The 15,091-nt window shown below is 40.9% G+C and overlaps 1 pseudogene; it reads right to left on the bottom strand.

Moving 5' to 3' along the window:
• Positions 1-8,862, bottom strand: part of LOC116399044 (coiled-coil domain-containing protein 42-like) — an 85,443-nt pseudogene extending 76,581 nt beyond the window's left edge.
• Between the last annotated feature and the right edge of the window lie 6,229 nt (positions 8,863-15,091).

The following is a 15,091-nucleotide window of genomic DNA, read 5'->3' as shown; positions in this document are numbered from 1 at the left end:
CTCCACACACACACACACACACACACACACACACACACACACACACACACACACACACACACACAGCCTGTTCCGACCCTGCCTGCCTGTTTTGTCGACTTTGGATTTTTGCCTGCCCCTTTTTGGATTTGTTTGCTTTTTGGGCTGACCTCCCGGTGTTGACCCTGCCTTTACCAAGTAAAGAAATCTATATTCTGTCTCTGAGTGGTGCTTTTTTGTTCCTTACAGGCTTGTCTTTATCCTGTCCATCATTCTGCTGTGGGGGAGTTTGATATTGTTTAAGTATGTCCTCGTGGTCCTGCATGAATATCATGACCTGAGGAGGAAACGGTAGAAAACTGTCAGTTTATTTTCTGTCTCTCTGCTGTTCATAACCATCTCTGCTCTGTCAGGGTCCACACCTTATCAAACTGTTTCACTGTGTCACTCTTATCCACAGCTCCGTCAGCTACTCTGTCACCTGTCATTTCATAGAGGCAAAGGGTCGCCATCTTAATTTGTCCCAGCGAGATTGTTTTCTTTGCAGCCGTTTCCTGAATGTGGTTCCACTTGCTTTCCTGTGAGGGACAAGTGCATTTCACACAAGATGGTAGCTGCATATGTAGGCAACATTTGATTTGGTGTACGCTCAGTGTCATCTCTGATACCCAGTGTTTCGCTTCAGCACGCGTCTTGTCTAACTTGGTTTGGAGCCGGGACAGCAGTAGGTTCTTCTGCAGCCGCTGCAGACGATCATTGTCCTCCAGTGTCAGCAGTGATCCTCTCAGCTGGTCGACCTGCTGGTACGCCTTTTTCTACCTCTCCTGGAAATCATCTCGAATGTGGAGAAGACTACGATATATAAATGATCCGCAAGGTCCTGCACATTATTAAACTAACACACATGTTAAAGTTGCAGCTCAAAAATCTAACTTCAGACTCAAAACAATTCCATGACCACCTCTACACACACCATAGAAATGATTTTTCTAAAAGAAGACATTTACCTGTAAGGAGACGGGGCCGGAGGTGTTATTTCACATAGCAATGCTATCTATGTAATGTTTAGTGTTCATGCCTACTGAGAGATCACTGCCTACTGAGAGATCATCCGATCTCTCATCACTGAGAGATCACTGATCACTGAGAGATCAGATGCATCAAGGTTGCGGGAGGATTACCACCATGACTTAAGACTTATTGCGCCACTTCTAACTAAATGAGAAACGTTACCAAATTAGCTGCATCGATCTGAGATCCACCGTCACGTTTTAAAATGGGGTTTGTTGCATCGTGGTACAATCTTAAAACTTTGGAAACCTCTGTTTAAGTAAGTGGACCTTTTGATAATGGACTATTAATGTGCAATAAACAAATTTAGATTTAGTTTCTCTGCGTGTAAAAGTACCCTACTCATCCTGCATGCCTGCTCCATGACAGCCTTGATTACGGTGTGTTGTTGTATCTGGCGCTCTTGCTCCTGTTTCTTCTCCATCACCTCGGCACGCACCAGCTTCAGCTTCTCTAGCTCTGCGTCCAGCTGAAGGCCGTTTCTCCTCTCCTCTGCTTCCTCAACAAGTTGATCAGCCTCTTCTACCTGCAGGGGAGGAGCTAGAGGGACTTAGTTTTGCTGTTGTGTGTGAAATTGTCCTCTACTGTATCTTCAGAAACATATCATAGCTTAAGCGTAATTTCAGACCTTTCTTCATCTGCGCAGGCAACTCATCTTTGCGCTGTCTGACACTTCAATTTCTACATAAAAACCCACAGCAGGCAAAAATGACTTTGGAATATTTATGACGCATGCTCAGTCAGTTAAAGTTACTTCTCACAACTTAACATTCTGCATTCATTCCTACAGATTAAGACAGAAAGGTACATCTCCAGAAGTAACTTTAGCGCTTGCTAACTGCTAGACATTTACCCTTTTTCTATCATTTTCAGTTCAAATTCAGCTCCATAATAAGTGTATAATAAACAGAGTAGCTCAAATATAGACTCGCAGACCCTCACGGACAAACGCATCCACTAGGGGAGGGAACCACTAGGCACCTCACTATTCCATTAGTTCCCATTCAGAGGACTACGGTGCGATTATAAAACGATTATCGATTCATCGTGATGCATCAAAATCTTTCTATACATGATTTATTTTTTTCTCACTGCGACTCTTTTTGTGTTTTTAAAACACTGCATATTTGTAATGATTCATAATTTAAAAAAAAAAAAAGATTAATTGACTTCCATTATCTTTTATTAATTCAATATTAGTAACAAATAGAAGATGTTGTTACATTCCCAATCATTGCAAAGACAACCAACAAGAAAATAAATCAAATTGGGCCTGTAGCCTATAAACACAGACTTCAGCATCTTCTCAGTCATGAGACATAACAAGCTGCTCTTATTCACAGATAAATAATAGAGGCTTCTCTTCAAACAAATGAGTATTCAGCTCTCGTATAAAAATAACTATCTGGAATATGAACCTATACATGGAGGATACAGTGCACGTTTACGGTGACTCTAGATTCTGGAGCATGTTTCTTCTATCGTACCCGTTTTCCTCAGTCACACCATGACTTTAGCTTTAGTGTCCGTAAAAAGGTTGAGATGAATGTTGTGCCTCGTGGGCCAACGTGTGACATCATCGTTCAAGAGAGAATCGCGATGCACCCAAGAATCGATCCCCCCCCCCCTAGTAACCACACTTTTGCATGCTTGGTCATTAGCATTACAGCATAAAATGATGCATTCTATTGTATCAGGCTCTCACTCTAGAGCCCTGGCTTCAAAATAGTAGTTTTCCTTGTTTCCACCAGATTGAGACATGTTCAAATGTTGTCCCTACTGGTCAATATATGCTGTTCTTCTGGTTTCCACTAGGGGCATTGCTGCTGTATTATGTTTGATGCAATACATCAAAATCAATGTTGTTGCCATTCATTGACATATGCCAGACTGTGAAAGCATTTAGTATAATAAATATAATTCAATGTTTGTGTTGTTGTTTTCCCATAACAACAGTGGAACAAACTAGCATTTAAAAGGTTCAAATTCTGAAACAAAGAATATTTGGTAACGTTGGTTATGATCAGGACTGAAGTCAGTTAAAAGATTTAACTCAGTAAAAGTGTAAAATAATATATTTCAGAGCAGTTTTAAGAAGGGGACAGTTTTGTCCTCTGAGGATAGATCAACTTTTGTAAAGTGAGGCACAAGAGCACAGTGTCACTTGACAGCACATTCCACACTGAGGCAGCTACTGTACTGTTACAACTACTAGGCCCACTTACTATACAAGCCAACATTTAATTAGTAAAGCATTTGAAACGTTTGACTGCTGAGTATCTCTGCTCTGTTGCTTTGTGACTCCCTCATCACGTTTGCTCTGTTTTCTTATGTTAATGTTGTTATAATGTCGGCTGTTTTTATGTCAGTAGAAATAGATCATCTGTGGCTTTGAAATACAGTTAGTCAGCCTCTCTTCATCCCCAGTGTGAACAAAATACACGCTGTATAGAGTTTACATGCAGTTTTCAAACATGGTTAACAAGCTAAAATTCAAAACTACTACGATAAACTGTTGCCTGCAGGGGGCTTTTATCTGATGTGTGCCCAGGCGCCCATTGTCTCATTCAACCCACCTACACTACCGTTCACAAGTCTGGAATCTCTTTCCACAACAGCCTGATTCAGAACGACTATATATTTTTGATTTGGTTTTAGGGTCCTCTTTACAAATAGATGTTATGTGAAGGGTTTGCCAACGTTTTGTACATCGAGACCAAAACACCTCACTCCCAAGTCGTCAGTAAATATCAGCTGAACATCTATGGACTCAAACTTACTCTATCTAACCAGTGAGCAGTCTGCGGAGGGCCCAAAGACAGAAAAACAGGTTCCACAATACATTGTGGTTTAGTAATGATCGAAGGTCACTTGTGCTTTTCTGGACTGGAAACAATTTCTAAATCAAATTTGGGGGAAAATAAAAACAGTATTCTCCCCTTCCTTGCAACACTGTGGGGACATCAACAAAGTGAACATTTGAATCATTTCATTATTATTCTTTTAAGCCCTAAACTATTTTGAATGTAAAACATACGTTTGGTGTAAAATAGCTACTATTGAAGGTAAGAATAATAATAATATCAATATAACAGGTGATTCCAAACTTTTGAAAAGTAGTCTTTATTGAAAACAACTGAAAGTGTGTGTGCAGCATGGACCTCAGTGATGCGATGTGACCCCTGAAACAAGAGTATCAGACACCTGATTACAGTTGTTACCAAAGGGAGGTGGGTGAGTTTTGCACTTTAATTTAACTCTCCTCACCCGAGAGCCCCCCCGGGGATAGGGGGGGGGCTACGGAGAAAGTTTAGTGTACAGCGTGTCGTACAATGCACTTCTCAGGAACGAATATAATGAATGTTGCACACATTTTCTATACCCACTTAACCAAGAGATTCTGGGGAACAATATCATGGAAGCCATTTTACACACTCCAAACACAATTCTACACAAACTAATATAATCAACTAGAACATGTACCACAATATCACGTATTTTTCGCCATGACTCGGCGAGCTACGCACTCCGGACAAAGCTACGAACACAAAGCTAAAGGCTAACACGGACAACCAATACATCAGAAAGCAAGAGAATTCGACACAGATTCCAGAGATATCTTCAGAATTTCTCTCCGTGAAACCATTACAGAGCTATGAGCAAACAAGCACCATAACCACAAACCGCTTTATCAATAATAATCATAAACGCACCTCACCGTGAGCTGATTTCGTGAAGAGAACGGATAAATTCCCGGTTATTTCCATTCAAATATGTTTGTCATTGAACTGCTTCCGTGAAGAAAGGGGGGTCTACCTAACGTAGGGGAGCTGGGGGAAGGGATTTGACTTTCGGCGTATCAGATTTTACGCTTCGCGAGGGACGGCGCGGTTTTGCTTCTGACTGGCTAATGATTCAGTCAATCAATCCCACGTTGTCCCAGCTCAATTCTATAGGCTCCGACGCGTCGAAGGAGGGGTCATTGACTGAAATCGACCAATGGGCTGCTGAGTTAGGTTTACATAGACACAGAGAAACTGCGGTCAGACCAGAATAGATCCATGGATCACAGACACAAACAGGCTCAGAGACAAACCGGCTCAAAATGAAGCCAAATGGATGGATTGAACACCATTAGTGATAAAACAAGTGAAATATATAGTTATATAGTATAGAAAATTAAAATGGAACAGATGTTTCCAAAATGACCATTTTGGTGACCTCGCCTGACCTCTCTGTACTAAAACCTCTAATTTTGTTCTGCTTCACTTTATCAAAGTCAAACTTTGCAGAGACTTCACATATTGTGCTATGATTTGGGAGAGGTTTAGACATTCAGCTACATTATTTCAAAGAAATAATACCAATAAATGGGCTTTTTTTCAATTTGAGCTGTGTGCCATCTTCATTTACTCTTAACCAGTAACATATGCACTGATATTTACACATCTGAACAAATATCACAAGTGTTACCTTTATTATAACATCAAAATCATTAAAAAAGAACTTGTAGTTGCAGAAATACACTCTTTTTGAGCAGAGGCCTAAAAATAGGGCTAGGGTCCAGAAAGTTTTAAGCTAAAGAATCCCACTTAATATCACACCTTTGTGCTGCTGACGGGTTGAATGATGCTGGACAGTTGGGGCAAGCACGTGGTTACATACTATTCTCCTCACCATACACTAGACTGACAGACAGGCACAGTGTCTGGCAGACATTTTGAGAAATGTGTATCTAATGATGCAAAATGCATTTAAAATATTTCCATTCGGAGTCATAGATTGAAATATTTGCCTTTGTGTAAATATAGCTTCAATGAAGGGCTGGAATAAGCTGAATGTTTTAGTAGTGCCACCTACTTCTTAGGTGTAAGTTGTCAGAGGCTTTAAAATGTAACAATGTGTTTCCTTGCAACACACTAGCTTGATAACAACTCTGTGTGTTTATCTGGTGCTTTGTGACAGAGATCCCATCTTAAGCCAGTCTTTGACTCTTTGGAAGATGCATTCGAGTGTAAATGAATATACAGTATGATCTGGTCGTACGGTCAATGAAAGTCTCTAAAGAAACCGTTGTTGAGAACTGATCTTGAGACATGAGGTTCAAAGTTTGTGCCCAACATTGGAAACAGCAGTTCAAGCAGCTCAATGATCTAATCTAAATCCACACCATGGCCAGAGACTTGTATTTGAAATACGTATTTCAATTACTTTTGAGTATTTTGTAATTTGTATTTGATAGGGCCGATAAAAATCGAACGTAATTTGTAACAAAATACTTTAGAGTGGAGTAACTTTGTATTTAAAATACTCAAAATACTTTCTTCAGAAATCAAAAAACAGTTCACGAGTTCAGTCTTCAGATCTTCAAGTTTAACAGATTGTCTGTCAAGTTAAATATTTTATCCGAGTGTGACAGATGTATAATTGATGTCTGGGTACATAGCCTATTCTATACACATGGTGATGGACGGTTACAATATCAAGCTCAATGCTAACATGCTAATGACGCTAGCATGCTGTCTAGGCTAGTGCATAGCCAGTGTTTAGCAAGTTAACTTATCAGTGGAGTAGCTAGCTATAGGAAGAGGGAGATTGGGAGCTTGTATGTTCATGATAACCTTATCAAGAGACGTCTGACCATCTAATCTTGCACTGTATTACAAGTTATGCTGTATCTTCTCAATGTGAATATCATAATGCCATATCAATCAATACCATATCATATCAATGCCATATCAATTACTGGCAGATAATATAGTTCACAGTTAGCCAGGCTATGATAGTAGATGTCCATTTGTTAAAAAAAACCATTAAATATCCAATTTATTTTATTTAAAAGGCATATTATGAAAGTATTCTTAGTTTTATTATTTCATACATTCTACAGTTGGCCAGGTGGACAACATGTCTCAGCAAGATGATGTTCAAGAAGGACCATCAACAAGCACAGATGTGCTTAGTTACACTGACATTCTGTGACTGTTCTTCCTTTTTGTGGGGTTCACCAGAGCTTTGTGTACATTATATAGCCCAAACCTGAATGCTCTGCTATACCAAATTGTGACAAAATGGAAAATCCAGAAAAAAGTATTTCCTGTATTTTAAATACAAAATACATGTATTGTATTTTGTTACATTTTCTGGCACCAGTATTTTGTATTTTATTTTGATACATTTATTTGAGGGGTATTTTGTATTAAAATACATTTTGATGTATCTTTGCCCATCTCTGACTATGGCCATAGGCAGGGCTTCAGAGACAGAGAGGTCCACACTAAGGGGGGGTCGGGGGCATACCTTCTGAAGAACATGTTAACTAAATATAAGCATTTTATAATGTTGGAAGAGCAAAAGTGAGCCAACAATAGTTTTAAAGCCATGCGAGTAGGTATTCGTATAAATTACATTACAATACAGTCATTTAGCAGAGACTTTTATCCAAAGCGACACAATAATACTTGTAAAGCAGTAAACAGTGAGATTCAGGTTGCAATGAATGATCCACACTACATTCTGAAAATGCTAAAACAGATCACTAAACATCTGCAAATGAAAGTGTCAGTGTTTAATTCAAGTGTTGAACTAACAGCAAGTTTATCCCACTTCTCTCCCTCAGCCTCTGTATTTACAGCCGGTCCTTTTCTCTGCGGCTGCTCTTGTGACTCCTACTAACTTACTACACAGACCCTCCTGCACAAACACACAGCTGGTTTAGAGAACTGCATTTACTTTGACAGTCTGTTGTGTTACAAACACTATAGCGCATTAACACATATTAAGGGTTTTTTTTCTATCTTTACAGGCTTACATTTAAAATAGTATTCAGAGAGACACTCAAAACATCTGAGCTTTATGCCCCCGACGACGTCACTGCGCCACGTCTTAAATAAGGTCCAACTCATGCACGCAGTGTCTGATAGTCAAGAAAGCGTCAACGTGATCAATGCTGCTTGCAGCCTTAATCAGTTATTACACAATTAATACAAGAAAGACCATTGGTAGGCAAGATGGGGGAGTCTCTCTCTCTCTCTCTCTCTGAATGAATGGAATTGTTCTGCACTGCACAAAATAGAAACACTATAAACACAAACTTTTGCAGGTGAATAATAAGATATCTCAGCATTTAAAATGTTTTTTCAAAAAATATTTTAAAAGTGTCATAATCAAGCAGACACACTAGTTGCCTTCCACAGCATATCAGTCATTTCTGTTTTAGCAAGACCACCATCTAGTTAACCTTAAGCGCTGCAGAATGACCCACTAGTAACGTAACTGGACCCTGGGCTGACGTTTTATTAGCTGCAATGTTGAAATGTCAGCCTGAGGGTGGGACTGGAGGAAAGCTACGCTGAGTCGCGCCTTTACTTCAACCGTTTACCAACTTTTCTGTGTAAACAGTGTCACAGCTCTTTTGTCAATCACTTGTATTTGTGTTTTTAATATCTCCTCTGGGAGAATATCTTTTTGTTGACACTAGGCCTGGTCTCTTCTGTTTAGATGAAGAGATATAGTAGGTGGGTCAGCGTCAGGTGATGCACCACAAAGAGACATGTTCTTTTTTTACCAGAGCAAGAGAGAGACTGCTTTGCTGTTGATCACGATTAAAAAAAATAAATAAATAAAATTTAAAAAAATCAACCTAAACCGCAAATCTCGACTGGACATTGAACTTCTTGCCCGAGTTACAATCTGACTGAAATGGTGCATCAGTGGCCTTGTGATGCAAGTTTTGGTTTTCATTGTTTTCCTCTTTGACAAATAGCCACTACAGATTCACCTTACAGAGGAGAGCAGAGACTCTGGCTCCATGGTGGTGCTAGACGGAAATAGCAAGAGAAAGGTGGATTGAAATGTTTAACATGTGGCTTCTTCACAAATACTAACGAGGGCCTGGGCATGCTGGTTTGTCCAAGAAGCGCTCTCCATTGTTTTTTGTTTTTCTTAAGGATTGGCTGTTCTCAGTGGCGGGCCGTTCATTTTATACCTGGGCCTTCACTGCTGTCCTGCAGCTGAAATACCACCTTATAACCACATTATGGCACCACAGCTATTACTAATTTTTAATGCTGCAACTATGTACATCTTCATATTAAACCCTTCGGTACGAGTCGTTTGAATAATTCTCGAGCATTTAGAAAATGCAAAAGCCTAAATTCAGGAAAATATAATGTTCTCAGCTGGTCTGGCTGTGGGATTCGCCATCATTCCTTAATGACAAGCCGCGACCCAAAGAGATTAACATTGGATTTTACTTTCACAACTTCAACGTTGAACGTACTGCTCTGCAATGTCTTTCCTCGGCTCAGTACTCTATCATGGTGCAGCTCAGTCAGTCAGAATGCATTTTGATTGGCTGAGCTGCATCACGCGATGTGATTCACTACCCATCAGTCTCTGCTGGCTGTTAAGTTTCGTTTCACGATAGTCACGTGCTCGCCCACTGACCAATCACAGCACACTCTGTACCTCGCGGGAAAGCTACACAAGGACACTGAGCATAATGCTGACGTCATTATAGGCCGGCCCGCAGGCTCTGATACGTCAAAGAATACGCCCAACATGTCAAACTAATGATCTGATTGGTTGAACACTATGACAATCAACAATATCGTCCCCATTCACTTAAACTGCACATGGATTCACATGTGAGTCTGCAGGCCTCGGGCCTCTGTTCTTACCTAGAGACACAGAGGTGAAATCTGATTGGATAAAAGCTCTACTTAAAACAAGCTGCACTGGAAGCAGAGCAACTGAGGAAGACAGGAGCTGTGCAATGAGAAAATAAGATAATGGGGAAATATTTTTATAAATTATAATACATGTAGTGTATTTAAGAAAAATTATTAAATTATAAAATAGATATAGCTTTGTGATTCTGTTTAGGCCAGCAGAGAAGGCCTTGCAGGCCCTGACGGCCCACCACTGGCTGTTCTGCTCCATATATATGCAGCAGTAACGTGGCAGTTACTGTCTGCTGTAGTCGTCCTGTGGACACGGCCGGCAGCCTGTGAAAGGGACTTAGCTTTACCAGATTTTGTTACATGGTAGAAACTCCTGATATAATATAAGACTTTATTGATCCCCAGAGGAGGAATTCACAAGGGTTCAAAATATGTTACTGAGCCAAAGCTTGATGTGGCCGATCATAACTTTGCAGCTGCAGAACACTATGCAACCAAATCCACCGCCCACAGTCTGTACATCGGTCTCAGCCTGTGAAAGGATCACATCGTCTTCAAATGCAAACAACACGGCCTGAGCACCAATGAAACGCAGTCGCAACGATATGAACAAGACAGACATTTCACAAGTGTGTGTCCATGATAACACGCAATCTTCTTCCTGCACTTAGTGCTTATTTCCTCAAAGTCTGACATTGTGTTAACCAGGACACGGACACGGACACACGGACACACACACACACACACACAATGAAATCTTCCAAATGTCACTGCCAATCCCTCTCTCCTGGTGCTTCATGATCCTCAGACAGAGGAGCCTCACGTGATCAGTGTCTAATTTAAACCGACACGCTGATTACTGTGGTCCAACGCTCAAAGCACACAACAATCACCCGACTTAGCATGTGTGCTGCTATAGCGTGCTTTGACTACAGAGAACCAGGCACAATCAAGTTAATGTTTTCATCTTGAGTTACTAATGACTAATAATCATGGGCTAGCACAGTGGAAATAGCTCAGCTCCACTCCGCTGGGCTGGGCTCCCCTACAGAGGCAGGAGCAGTATGTGTGTAACGGGTTGTATATGGACCCAAATGCATCACACAGGATTCCAGAGATCTTTGGCTTTTATTACTAACTTCAAATATAGCAGGCAGAGTTCAAACAGGGTCAGGATCAGAAGGCGGGTGGGTTTACCGGGAGTCAGGCAAGGCGGGTAAAACAGGGGCAGGCAGGATCGGTAACAGGAGATCAGTCCGTGAGAGTGTGCTGGAGAGTCTGGCATAGAACCGAAGAACAATCTGGCAAATGTGTCTGGGAGGCAGGAGTCTGTATAGGGGCTTGATTACTGATCAGAGGCAGGTGACTGAACAGGTGAAGGGAGTTTAGACTAATGAGGTAGGCCAAGTAGAGTGAGGAGGGTGTGGAGCTGAACTGTGACAACGTGTCTCTTAGTGTTTGGGAGACGAGGAGCTATCAGTCATCAGCCTAAACTCAAGCCAGTTCTGGTGTCAGAATGAGCATAAACAGCTGAATTAACTCCTATTAAAGTTGAATTATTTCGGGGAATGGAGTGTTCCAACGCCGAGATTCAGATTGAATAAATTTAAGAAGCAAATTGAATTCAATCCCCTAAAAATTGAAGGTGTTCAATAAGAAATTCAGAGAATATCTGTGATTGAGGGATTGCCACCGCATGGCTCTCAACATGGAGACGACTGAGCCAGAGGTTAGCCGCTAACGGCGCATGAACAGTGCAAACAACGCCAACAGTGTATAGAGAACCTTTAAGTTTTGAGCGTTCCTTATAGGTAATAAACTGAATACTAAGGTCAACTCTTTGTCCAGCTGTTTCTCCCTCTGTGTTGTCTTCTCCTTCCACCTGATTGGTTGGTTCCTCCCATGAGCCCTGCTAATCTTCACTGTGATAACATGGTCTCATTGCACTCACAAGCAGACTTCTCCAGACCAAAACTCTGAAAGCAACGTACTATTAAAGGATTTGTGCTGTGATCTCTTCAACAAAAAGTTAGGGGAAAAAGAAACTTTTCATATTATTGCTGGATTTAAGGGAGGTTTGACATCAGAGTGTCTCAGAGTCCATCACATGTCGTCTCAGATGATTCTTGTGGGAGGAGATCAAATCATATCTTTGCTGGCGTTTGAATGAAGAGCACAATTAATTGAAATGCAGCGTGAGTGATATGAAGAGACACGAGGGACGAAGACGGAGCCGACGGCAAAGCTGATATGTTTTTGACATATTATTATCTGCATAATAGTTTTTTTGTGTTTTTTTTAGAAGAGTTGACATGACTCAAGCGATAACACACACGCAACACCTCTGATGGTGTGAGTATCCCTTTTCCATCAGCCAACCTAATATCATACTGTTACAGCTGGGCTCGTATCACATTTAAAGTCGCTATGATTGAGCCGCCCGTTGATGGCATATTTCTCATTTAGGTTAAATCAAAGAGACGTGGTGTCAGACCTAACCACCGCTCATTACCATCATCGCAGGAGTACAGGGAGCAATTTACCTGTGGAGACGCGGTAATGCTGGATGGAAATAGGCCGAGCAGGAGCTGAAATGATATTTTTAATTATGTGGCACCTCTCCCACCGTTCCCATGCTGCTACCCGAGCCTCCGACGCCCAAAACCTCATTTCAATATTTGCGTCTCATCAGACGGTGTGGAAGGGGAAGAGCACTCGGAGAGAGTAGGAGGACCCGTCTCCATCACAGCGGCACAAACAGAACAGCAGCGGGCGCGCCGTCGCACAAACTTGACATTGCGTTGATTATCTGCCTAAGCACGCGCCGTCAGCTCATTTTCCTATTCGCTAACACTCTCTAAGGCTTCAATCAGCAGCTTGATTCTCAGGTACTTTCTGGTTTGCACTGGTTTTCATGGCGGAGGCTGACGAGGCAGCTGGAAGGATTCAGACAGAAACAGAGAAATGAAAAATAAAAACATTTTGCATATAAGCTCAGTGCATCATACTTTCCCCATCTAGTCCTCTGACCTATCTTGATGAATCAGCGTTAGTAAACAATGGGAATAAAAATCTGACCGGCCCACCAGGAGACACATCACCACCATGATACATATACTGAGCACTCAATATTATTCTACTATTCGTCAAATGATACATGAAATAGAAACCGCAGTGCAATGTTATAGCATTATAATTGTAATTCATAAATATGTTTGGATATGTAATGTGTATATTGTTATCTACATCGAGTCAGATGAGATCCTATGCTGATTTAATAACTTTTGTGAGGTGGATAAAATATCAGAAACACCTTTTTCATAGTACATTCCACTATAATACCACCACACTCCCAAACATATAGCCGAGTCAACACACGCAACTACAGTAGTATCAACAAAAACTGAACATTAATACGTAAGGTGGCTTTTATTTATTGCTCCACAGTATTACATTATGAAGTGATCTTCAGGTTAAGTGGCTTGATAAATAAAAGCTCTCATGAAACCACAACAGTATCCTGCTACAAACAGCTGCGAGACCTTGGCTGCTTCCACTGGTCTCACTGAGCTGTGGTCCTGAGTCCTCTCTCTGCTCCGTGACTTTACATGTTTTAAAGTATTTTTACGCTCAGATTTTTTAGGATTTTCACTTCCTTGCTGAGCTTTATGTTTGTTTGTTTTTTGTTTCGTTCATGTACGCATCCAAAAACACAAAAGATGGACAGACTCCACAATCATCATATTTCAGGACCAGCTTTAATGCCAAGTACGAACACATACAAGGAGTTTGCTGCTCGTAATGCACAGATATTGACATATGGCTGTTATTCATTTCCCACTGGGCATCAGTGAAGTATTTCTGATTACTGATTCTAAAAACAGGGAAAGCTGAACAAAGGTGACAACTAAGTACAGATCTACACAATAGAATCATCAACAGTAAAACGGTGCCGAGTGCAAAGGGTGCTGTAATATATGGAATGATGAATGTAATGATGAACAGGTAGTTGGACAGTATGGACAGTGTATACAGTGATGCTTGTATCTGTATTAGTAGTGATATTAACACGTGATAGAACAGTGAGTATTTAAACTATGAAGTGTATCATTTACTGCTAGAGGAGATTGACACGAGTGACTGACGTTCAGTGTACTGCAGCGTCCCCCAGTGGGGAGCAGCTGAAACAGCTGGTTAAAGAGTGTGAGGGGTCCGCAGTGATGCTTCCTGACTTTGGAGGTGTGTAAGTCCTGGATGGAGGGCAGGCTGGCCCCCAATGATTTGCAGTGCTGACTGTGTGGTGGCTGATCCAAACCCCACCGTGATGGCTGCGTGGAGAACAGACTGGAGGATTGCAGTGGAGGATTGTATCAGCAGCCCCTTGAGGCAGGTTGAACTTCCTGATGGTGTCTACGTTGGAGGTCCACCAGAGGTCCTGGGTGATGGTGGATCCCAGAAACCCGAAGTCTTGCACAGCAGACACGATGTTGTTTAGGTCAAACTGTAGGACATTTAAATCCAAGACAGAAAGTTAGTTTGCAACACATACAAATGTGTGGCAACCGTCCATGTCACAGTTCACAATAAATACATCCACCAACCATGACTGCAGCAGGCTTTGACTGCAAGTGCATATTCTGTTCTAGCATTACAGCAAATAGTCTGTGCCTTGTTCCTAAAACCAAGCAGAGCTTGAGGATAACGATTTCACGATTTTAACATTTAAACCAAATGAAAGAATCACAGAGAGTTTATAAGAGGTTGCAACTGATTATGTATATAATATACTACTGAGTAATATACATAATAGACTTATACATGATACATGGTATGATGCAGTACAAGCTGGTTATAAGTCACTATGATTGGTCATTACTTGATTTAAGTCAAATGAAAAGAAAGTCAAGAACAAAACATAAAACGTTGACAATTTAATTTATTTCTTGAATGGGTCAAAGCAGAAATTGACTACTCCAATTTGACACACATTTCTGACATGATATCTCATTTCATTGATATGATTCTCCAAAAAAACTCAAAGTATTGAAAATACATTGCAACTACAATACAATGTCTACTTTACCTGAGAGACACAGAAAATGTAAAGTGTTAAACACTCACATTGTGGTGAAGTTTTATTCGCCATTTTCTGGATCAATTTATGATGTAAATGTCTTCATTTATGTAAAGGAAAACACAAAATTCAGGCAGTAGTGCAGGGCAGGGCAGGGGTCTTCAACTACAATTCCAAAAGGTCCAGATTGAGAAAATCTCCTCGGGCAAAGGTCCGAAACATTACAATAATATCTAACTTGCACTATTTAGTGCCATATATACATACTGTATATATATATATA

This window comes from Anarrhichthys ocellatus, unplaced genomic scaffold (assembly GCF_004355925.1).
Source record: "Anarrhichthys ocellatus isolate YVR2014 unplaced genomic scaffold, GSC_Weel_1.0 scaffold98, whole genome shotgun sequence".
Taxonomy (NCBI): Eukaryota; Metazoa; Chordata; class Actinopteri; order Perciformes; family Anarhichadidae; genus Anarrhichthys; species Anarrhichthys ocellatus.
This window is presented reverse-complemented; position numbering and strand designations above follow the sequence as displayed.